We start from the raw sequence: 9,913 nt of genomic DNA, 5'->3' as shown, positions 1-9,913 counted from the left end.
TGGTGAACTGAATAGAGAATGAAAATCTTTTAAAGACCTTAATTGCTTCAATTTCTAAGCAACCTCATTCTCACATAAATGTAAGTGATGTTTTCTCTTACTTCAATTGCGGAAAATCAAGTCATTTGGCTAAGATATGTCTAAGTAGGCTTAAACTATGTTCTGATCCTAATACACAAGTTTACCTGCTAAAAAATTTATTTGTAATGTAAAAAAAATAAAATAAATCAAAGCACAAATGATAATAAATTTGACTTCACCATAAAAGTTTGATAATAAGTGAGTTAATTATATGACAAATTTTTAAATATTTAACTATACATATAAATAGTCTTTATAATTTATACTAAAATAAATTAAAATAAAATTATAAGGCTAATAAAAAATGATTATAGAATATAAAACTCTCTCTCTATATATATATATATATATATATATATATATATATATATATATATATATATATATATATATAAGGGTGACAAAATGGGTCGTGACCCGCCAAGCCGGCCCGCTCACCCGTCAAAAAATGGCAGGTTGGGTTGGGATTTTGTGCTCGCCGCCCGCCAACGCTCGCCCCGCCAAAGTCCGCTTTGTTTATTCATTCATCCCATAAAGTCTTAAATTCACCATTTTTTAGTTAATTCTAGTAATTTCAATTCTTGATCGATTTTTTTTACACATTTGTTTGTGAATATATACAATATTTTTTTAAGTAAAATTTGTTAGAAATATGTTTTATAAAAAATTATTTTAAAAAATAAGTGAAAAATCTAATTGAAAATAAAAAAAGCCTATTAATTTATTAAAAATGGAAAATAAATAAATAAAAAAATAGGCGGGCAAACCTGCTGCCCGCCAATATAAAAGAAAATATTCATCACACAACAATCATCATACAAAAGAAAACCTTCATCTTCCTTAATATTCATATAAAATATACTCCCTCCGATCTTCAGAAAAAATATTTCACACAAAAGAAATTATTATTAAGATTAGCTAATTAGAAATAATATGATTATTAAACGGTTAAAAAACTGGATTAATTCTTAACTAAAAAGTTAGTTTTAAATTAGGAAATTGGAGGGGTGTGAACTAGTGAAATTTCGGATGGGATTTAGATCAGTAGAAATTAGGAGGCCCACATGGTTGTATAAACAAAAACAAAGCAGAGAAACAAAACAATGAAAACGCTGCACTAATGAGAGGAATTGCGAACGGCGGTGGTATGTTGGCCGGAAGGATGATGGTGGTGAGACAGATGGAAGAATATGGTGGATGATGGGAAGGGGGATTCGGCGGAGGCAACTTGAAGGTGATGGTGATGATTGGGCTTGGTGAGGATGAAGACGACGACATCATCAGGTAATTCTTCGAAGAGATTCTCTTCATTATTGTGAGGTTGTTTTAATGGCCTTCTCATGTTTTCTCATTTGAGATTTTGATGAGATTCTGTGGCTGCGTGAACAACGCTTTCTTCTTTTTCCTTATCTTCGTATCGCACGAACAAAAATGACGCAATTTTGTTTTCTTTGATACCTATCTCTATTGGCTAAAAATCTATGATTTCATTTCTGAATGTTTTGACAGGTTAAAAAAAACTAACAAACTACTTTGGTTAATTTATTGTTCACATGTTTATAATCATTTTTAGGGTTTTCTCATTTTAGGGATTCTAGAGAAATCCCATTCCTAATATACCACAATGTTCATAATTTTATTTAGGTTAAATGGATCTTTCATAAAAAACATTATTTTAAAACTATAATGATGAATCAATGAAGAGTAAATTGGTTCAGTTATGTTCTTATGTTGAAAAAGCTAATTCCTTTTTGTGTTTACAGGCTCTGGACTTAACAAAAGCAGCAATGAAACTACTTTTCTCTCACAGTCTCGACATCATAACAACAGAACAACAAAAACTTAAAATAATACCCTCTTCATGAAATTCTGTTTTTTATGAGTTCATATTTTAAGTTTGAGATTGTTGTTATTATAACTTGGATATTATTGTGGTCTTTTTGCAGAGGCAGGAATAATGGTCAAGAAAAGCGAACAAGAATTCAAATATTCATGCCATGAGATTAATAAAGGAGTGCAAAGAATTTGAAGAAATACCCGCTCCGAATGTTCTCGGAGGTGAAGACCCGTTGGTAAGCTTCTCCTTTTTTCTTTTTCTGCAGAGCTTTCTTCCTCTTTAATCTCTATTCTCAAACAAGTTTTTCCTCAACTTTTCTAGTGTAATAAAACTTCAAACTTGCTACCAAACTCTTTTTTGTGATGTTTTCTCTCTAGATTTTGTTGCTGGTGTAATGTTGGTGTGATCTTGTTTGTTTGTTTTTTCTCTCTATATTTTTTGGTGTATTCTTGGCTTAATGTTGCTGCCCTTAAACAAGTGGTTTGTACCTCTTTATATAGAGGAAGAAATGAGATCTTAGGAGGGAAAATGAATATGAGATTCAAACAAAAAAGACCTCTGATTTGTGCTTTTCTCTTATGCAGATTTTAATACCAAATTGATGAAGAAATATAGCTGTTAGAATTGTCTTAAAAGTGTAGAAAAAAAAGTCAAGCTAGCATAGCACAACATGCTGTTTGGAGAGGACAGATTGTAAACACAAAAATGTGGAAGAAGACAAACACAAAGACAAAAAGATGTTTGGACTTGAAACCAAAAAGAAAAAAAACTCTCTAACATATTTTAGAACTATTTTTTCTCCTACCTTTTCTAAAAAAGTTTGTATATAGTATATGCTTTATATAAAAAAGAAAAAAGTATGCGTTACCCTTTTTTTTTAAGAAACAAATCTGTTTAGTTTTAGTTTTTTTTAATAATAATAATAATAAATAATAAATCATAAAATAAAACAAAGTTTTAATTTAATAACAATAAAATAATTTAATAACTAAATTGAATTTAATAATTTATTTTAAAATAAATCAAATAACTTAAAAACAATATAATAAAATAAATTAACTTAATAGTTTTTTTTAGAAACAACAATGCAATCATAGAATAAAAATTAAACTTTAATATATTTTTACTAAACCCTTAATTAGAAACCATGATATTTTTTGAAAAAAACATGTTATTTTTTTTATAAAAAAAATAAAGATCACTAAAACAAACAACTTTTGAGATTTTATCTTAAATAAAAAAAAACTAAAACCAAATTATTTATTTAAAAGAACATGAACTAAACACAATTTAAATAAAAAAGAAGTACTAAATATAATTATTTTTTGAGACTTTAAGTTAAAGATCAAATTCTTTTAGATATCTGAATAGAAATATAAAATTAAAGTGACACTACTCAAAATTAAATTTTAAATAAGAAATTAAGATATCAATTTTAAAATAAACAGAAAATACAAATTTAACGAGAATTCAAATCCGCTTCTAATATTATCGATTTTTCCGTGGCTTTCAAATGTAATTATCCCTCGACTGGTAAAGAAAAATTTGATTGGCATTTATATGCAAAAGAAAATACACGAAATAATCGAAACTTTAGAGAAAATATGAATTCGCGAAATTTGACTCAAAAAAACAGTAAAATAAACATCGAACAAAAAATATGCAGATAATACGAATGCAATGCGAGATCTTAGGTCAAAAAATGGAGTATGACAACAATGAATGCTTCAGGTTTGTGTGGTTCTCCCTATCTGCTTGTATACCGTGTCCCATTCAATTTTTTATTTAAAACAAAAAACTCTAATGCAAAATTTTAATATTTTAATGTCTCATTGGATGACCGGTAAATATTGAAATGGTCAAAAGTAATAACCCAGGGGCAGCGCCTTACATGCTGTTGTTATTAGAATATTTATATATTTTTATATAATTGGGTGCTACTCTTGTTGTCAATTTTAAATATAGTGTCCGCCTAATAATCTTAGAATAGCAATTCTGTATTATTTTGAGGATTGGATAACTTTTATTAATCTAACGTTCCATTTGCTAATTAAACATTATTTTAAGTTTTATTATTTAATTAGTTTAACTAGTTTATGTCATTGGAGTGTAATTGTGGTATTTATGCTAGTTTCATTGGATTTGTTTAGGATTTATTTATAGAAATTCAATAATAGCAAAAACAATGAAATAATACAAGAACTTCTTAGAAACAGGTATTTGCTCTCATTAGAAAAATAATTGGGTCCGTATATACTTTAAGTTTCGCCCGACTAATTTGACACCTTCATCCAACTTGTAAAAGTTTTTCCACTGTATTATTCAAAATATTATTTGAGGATATTGGTTTAGGATTTTAGGATTTTCCCTATAATGTAGATTTTGAGTTTCTCATAACCTTAGGGTTTTAGGGTTTAAATTTTTAGGTTTTATATTTGGTTTTGATGTTTTTTATGGTTGGTTATTATTATTTATGTCAATTTCCTAATATTGTATAATTACCATGATTATATTATACTTATATTGTTGTTGGTGGGAAATAAAAAAATCAAAAAGAAATTTAAACATCAGCTGAGGGATTGTCATTAGGCCAAGGGGAACGTGTATTCTCTATGGGTCGTTGTGGCAATCTCGCTTAGAGTGGGTTGAGTTCCTGAGAAAACCCTGCACGAGACAACTTCGTGGAGAGTGGGATCTTGAACACAACCAATGACTCTAGGGACCTAACCAATCTCTGAACCTCATGGTGAGACCTTGTACGACCTTTGAGACAAAGTCTTGGTCAACGAAGAGGCTCCACTTAAGGGAGCCCTTGTGCTTCCCTTTTGTGTAATTCATGAGACCCTTAGGATATAAACCACTATTATAAACCACTATTGGGGAGGGTAGATTACCTATATACCATCATGCTGAACCATGAACCTACGTACTAAGTAGACTATTATCACCCCTTCATAGGAAGCCTTCTCATGAAGGACGTCCTATCACCATCCCTACGCTTGTAAGGGTTATCTTTGGTTTATCATAATCCCTAGCCTTTAGGGATTTATGTGTTTCATTATAATCCCTAGCTTGTAGGGATTCCCTTTCGTCCATCTTTGTCCGTAGATAGGTTGTATCACGAATGACTCCCTCGCTAATGCATACCGCATGGCCTCTTGATGGCCATGGGGTTTGGTGACGTTTCAAAGATCATCATGTGCTTGTAGGGAATTCTATTGGTCAATCATAATCTATAACTTGTATGGATTTCTATTTTTACTTATGCACGCCTCATGGCCTCCTGATGGCCATGGGATTTAGTGACGATTGAACGGTCATCATGTGCTCTCTTCCATGCATCCATATACTGTAGAGATTTCCATTTGTGTGTCGTAGTCTCTAGCTTGTAGGGTCTTCAGTCGGTCTATAATAAACCCTAGCCTGTTGGGGCATATTTCCTCAAACCCTTATAGGGTATCCTTAGGTTTATCTCTGTCCTAACTTCGCATAGCATTGCATTGCATAAAAAAGGGTAAAAAAAACTTTGGCGTAGCCATGCATTTTCATACAATCATACATTTGCATTTCCATTTTTTGCCCTTATTCAATTATCTATGCTAGCTGATTTCTCGAGACTCACAAAGAAACTCGAGAAAATACCAAACTATGAAGAGAGGAGAATAACCATTGGAGATTCAAATGAGCTTGGTCCTACAAGGAGAGAATGTGGCCTTTCATTATACAAACTACGTACCTACGCCTACGCCTCAGATTCAACTATCATTGGAGATTCCCCATGTCAAAATTAATTGCCATATCAACACAATTGGTATGCCCGAGAAGACCAAGGTCACTCTATACTTCTACAAGTCAAAGAACTAAGAAGTATATCTCAAAGCCATTCGGATCAACAAGGAAGTTTAGTCTTAGGACGATTAAACTTTTATCTGTAATTTCTATGATTGCTAAGTTGTATTTGGTGTAAGCTTGTACCTTTGGATCAATATTTCTAATAAAATAATCATGCATGTTTTGGATGTAATCCTTCATTTATTATCACTCTCTATATCTATCCACGATTATCCATTTCAAATTTCAATATTCCATTTCAATTTTCAACTTGACACTTTCAATTATTAACAAACTTGGAAGGAGAACAATGTAAAAAAAACTGAGTTCTGATGACGTATGCTTTAATGGTAAAGACCGAGCTGACGATGTGAGGCATTTTTTTCAATTCCTAAACAATGGAGAAATAAGGAGTTAATCCATAGTCAACCCCCTCGAGCCAGGAGTTGGAGTTTGTTTTTATTTATAAAAAAACCTTAATCTTAACCAGGGGCAGGGTAGATTTCGATTAATTCAATGGTGCATTCATTTTTCGAGAGAGTTGGTCAATCTAAAAAGGAGGTTCAAGTATATTTCATTCCCTCTCATTCAATATCAAAGATTGAGGAAGCAATGACATTCACAGCTTCTTCCTCAATACATCATTCAAGATCAAGGAAGCGATGAAGATATAGATTCCAATATCTTCTTCCTCAATATCCAAGATCGAGGAGTCAACAAAGATGAAGCTCGCAAGGTCAAGCATGGCAGTCACAATTATCAAAAAAATAAATAAAATTTCAAAAAATAAAAATAAAAATTGGAGAATAATCTTGTGACTGCCATCTCAAGAATAATCTACGTTTGGATCTCGTTTGCGCTTCTCATATACACTTGGATCTTATCTGCACTCATATCTACACTTGAACCTTATCTACGTTCCTCGTCTACGCAACTATGAAAACTCCCTTGGAGATAGAACGCATCTATTTGATTAATTGGATTTTAGGATTGGATAATATCAAGGAGATTGGGGTGGGTTAAATTAAATTTGAGCCTTATATCCATTTATTTCTTAAACCGTGAACCAAGCCACGTTACAACCCTTAAAAGTCCTAACTGAAGCTTGGTTAACTATGAAAGCATACTCGGCATAATTTGGTTAAACTAACTTTTATTGTTTGTTAATGGCTATCCATATCGCTTCTTTGCATCTTCCATCTCTAATCATCCACGTTCTTCGTAAAAACTTCGATTTCAAAACTTGCATGGGCATCACATTGGATTTACTTTTCAAAGGGTAAAACTTTGTTTTCAAACCAATACTTAGCATCAAGGAGATTTTGACATTGGCAAATCGTTACAAGAAGCTTCTAAATAGGGGAAAACATCTAAGAGTTTCTCCTAATCATGGGCAAATCCCAATGATCATAGAAGCATATCACTTGGAGATCCTACGGACTTGGGGCAATCATTCTATGATTTAATCAACTTGGGATGTATCTCAAATCAACGATCAAACATGGGCATACTTTTCTAATCATCAAGGGGTAAATCTTTCAAAACTTGAATATTGGGGCAATTCGTGTCTTAATGGTGGGTCCAAGTTCCGCGTCAACCACGAATACCAACTTTTCAAGATTTGGATACTTGGGGCATTCCATATCAAGTCGATATCACACCATGGTTATCCGTCTATATCTTAGAGATTGAGGGCAGACCTTTTCAACTAACAAATATTGAGGCAGTGCATATTAAATTGGTATTGGATCATGGTGAAATATGAGTTCCTTTTAAGGACATTCCTCAAGACCTTGGAGAATTGGGGGCATACCTTTCAGATTTCAAATGTAGGGGCAGTCACTACGAGGCTCGATCGAAAGAAGTTGATTCAAAATGGGTCGTCATATTCAAATCATTCTAAGAGTCATCTAATCAAGGGCATGGTGTTTTTAAAATTTAAAATAGTGGGGCTAGTCATCTCAACTGCATACCACGATAAAACTACGTCCAAGCTCATATCAAGGCGAATCTCTTCAAATCTCTACCAATTGGGGCAACACATACCGCGAAGAGGAAAATTATCCTCCTACATTCATAATTCCTTGTGAATCACTCTTTCATGCCTGCGATCTTCGAGTTCAAAATGGATATTTGGAAATCATGCTAGCATAACAATCTACCATTGTGTGGCAAGCTTCCTTGTTACGTAATCAATCTGTCTACGCCTGCATTATCGATGACATGTCATTAGGGGCATCGGTTAAAGCATTGGAGTCATCCTAAATCATTTTCATACATTCATTGGGTTGTTGCATTTTGGTGTCAAACTATGCATATCATTTCATTCATATCATGAATTTACGCCTACGAGAATCCAAATCTTATTTGGCGATTCACGAGTGCAATTATTCATTTACATTTCAAATTCTTACGTCCATTGGTGCATATCCAATTCATTCATTACATGCATTGATCAATTGGTCCCCGTTTATCACGTTAGTCTCTTGGCAGTGTTAAATGACTTAATTTACGTCTTTCTTTGTTACGTTAGTCCCCGAGCAGTAACAAACTTTCGTTGTATCACGTTAGTCCCCTGGCAGTGATCAATTGGTCCTCGTTTATCATGTTAGTCCCTTGGCAATGTCAAATGAGTTAATCTACGCCTTACTTGTTACGTTAGTCCCCGAGTAGTAACAAGCTTCCTTTGTATCACGTTAGTCCCTTGGAAGTGATAAAATATGTTAATCTGCGTCTAAGCATCTGCGTCATCTTTAGTTGTGTACTTCCGATATGCGCGCGTTATCCGTATCATTATACTTCCTCGGTGTATCAACTTTTGGCGTGTTAAATTTCGACTGGTGTATTAATTTAATCGGTGTATCAAATTTTGGTGTGTCGACTTTCATTTGGTGTATTAATTCAATTGGTGTATCCACGATTGGTGCACTAGTGTTCCAGTTATCAATTGGTGTGTTAATTTTTAATTGGTGTATTAATTATTGATTGGGGTGTCGACTTTTAAATTATTGATCGGTGTATCAATTATCAATTGGTATATTTTATTTCATGGTTCAAAATATCAAGACAAATCAATATCAGCAAATATAGGGTATTGGAGTGTTGATTAATTCAGAAACCTAATGGTTTAAGTGGAGATAAAATTTCATTTTTATGACTATTGGCGTGAACACATTTTTGTAAATATTTTTGGCATGAACATTTGACACGAGTATCCATTGTTTGGCGTGAATACATTTTTGTAAACATTTTTTGGCGTGGACCTTTTTTTTTGTGTAAATCATCTTTGGTGAGAATCCTTTTTTTGGTAAGAACATTTTGGTGCAAACTTTTTGGTGTGAATAATTTTTGGTGCAGACTTTTCTTTGGTGAGAACATATGGTGTGAACACTTACCAATTTGCATGGCATAATCATCTACAGTGGTTATATCATCAAGTCTTGGTTTGAAACTATACCTTTTATCCTCTAGGTTGTGATAAAGGTAAAAATCCGTGATAATCTACTATGTTAGTCTCTGAGAATTAACAACTATCTTTTGGATTTATCCAACATTGTTTAGTTAGTGCCTTGGCATAAACATAGTTGATGCTCGCGCCGTCTACCCTCTAGGTCGTGGTAGGCACGCAAAATTATAACTATTCACATTAGTCCCCAGGAAATGATATGTTATAATTATCCATATTATCTGATTAGTCCCTTGGTAACGATAATATCAAACTTATCTATCCTCTAGGTTGTGATAGATAAAAAGGAGATCTGCAACGACTTGCTCTCTAGGCTGAAGCAAGTCAATTCTCCGAACTTTCTCCAACTCTATTGATGAATAGAGTTTGGACTCACATTCCTTGCCCTCTAGGTCGTGGTAAGAATGCAAAATATGCGCATATCTATCCTCTAGGTCGTGATAGATAAAAAGGATATTTGCGACGACTTGCTCTCTAGGTTGTAGCAAGTCAATTCTCCGAACTTTCTCCAACTCTATTCATGAATAGAGTTTGGAATCACATTCCTTACCCTCTAGGTCGTGGTAAGAATGTAAAATCTACACATATCTATCCTCTAGGTCGTGATAGATAAACAGGAGATCTGCGGCGACTTGCTCTCTAGGTTGTGGCAAGTCAGTTCTCCAAACTTTCCCCAACTCTATTGATGAATAGAGTTT

General features: G+C 33.2%; 1 long non-coding RNA gene across 1 annotated transcript; it reads left to right on the top strand.

Moving 5' to 3' along the window:
- The first annotated feature begins 1,109 nt into the window (after window positions 1-1,109).
- Window positions 1,110-3,046, top strand: LOC131641867 (uncharacterized). Its single transcript, XR_009295660.1, has 3 exons — window positions 1,110-1,365; window positions 1,845-2,153; window positions 2,503-3,046. It is a non-coding gene; the product is annotated as an uncharacterized LOC131641867 (long non-coding RNA).
- Window positions 3,047-9,913: the final 6,867 nt, after the last annotated feature.

This window comes from Vicia villosa, unplaced genomic scaffold (assembly GCF_029867415.1).
Source record: "Vicia villosa cultivar HV-30 ecotype Madison, WI unplaced genomic scaffold, Vvil1.0 ctg.004187F_1_1, whole genome shotgun sequence".
Classification (NCBI taxonomy): domain Eukaryota; kingdom Viridiplantae; phylum Streptophyta; class Magnoliopsida; order Fabales; family Fabaceae; genus Vicia; species Vicia villosa.
Note: the sequence above shows the minus strand (reverse complement) of the source record. Positions and strands in the feature narration are given on the sequence as shown.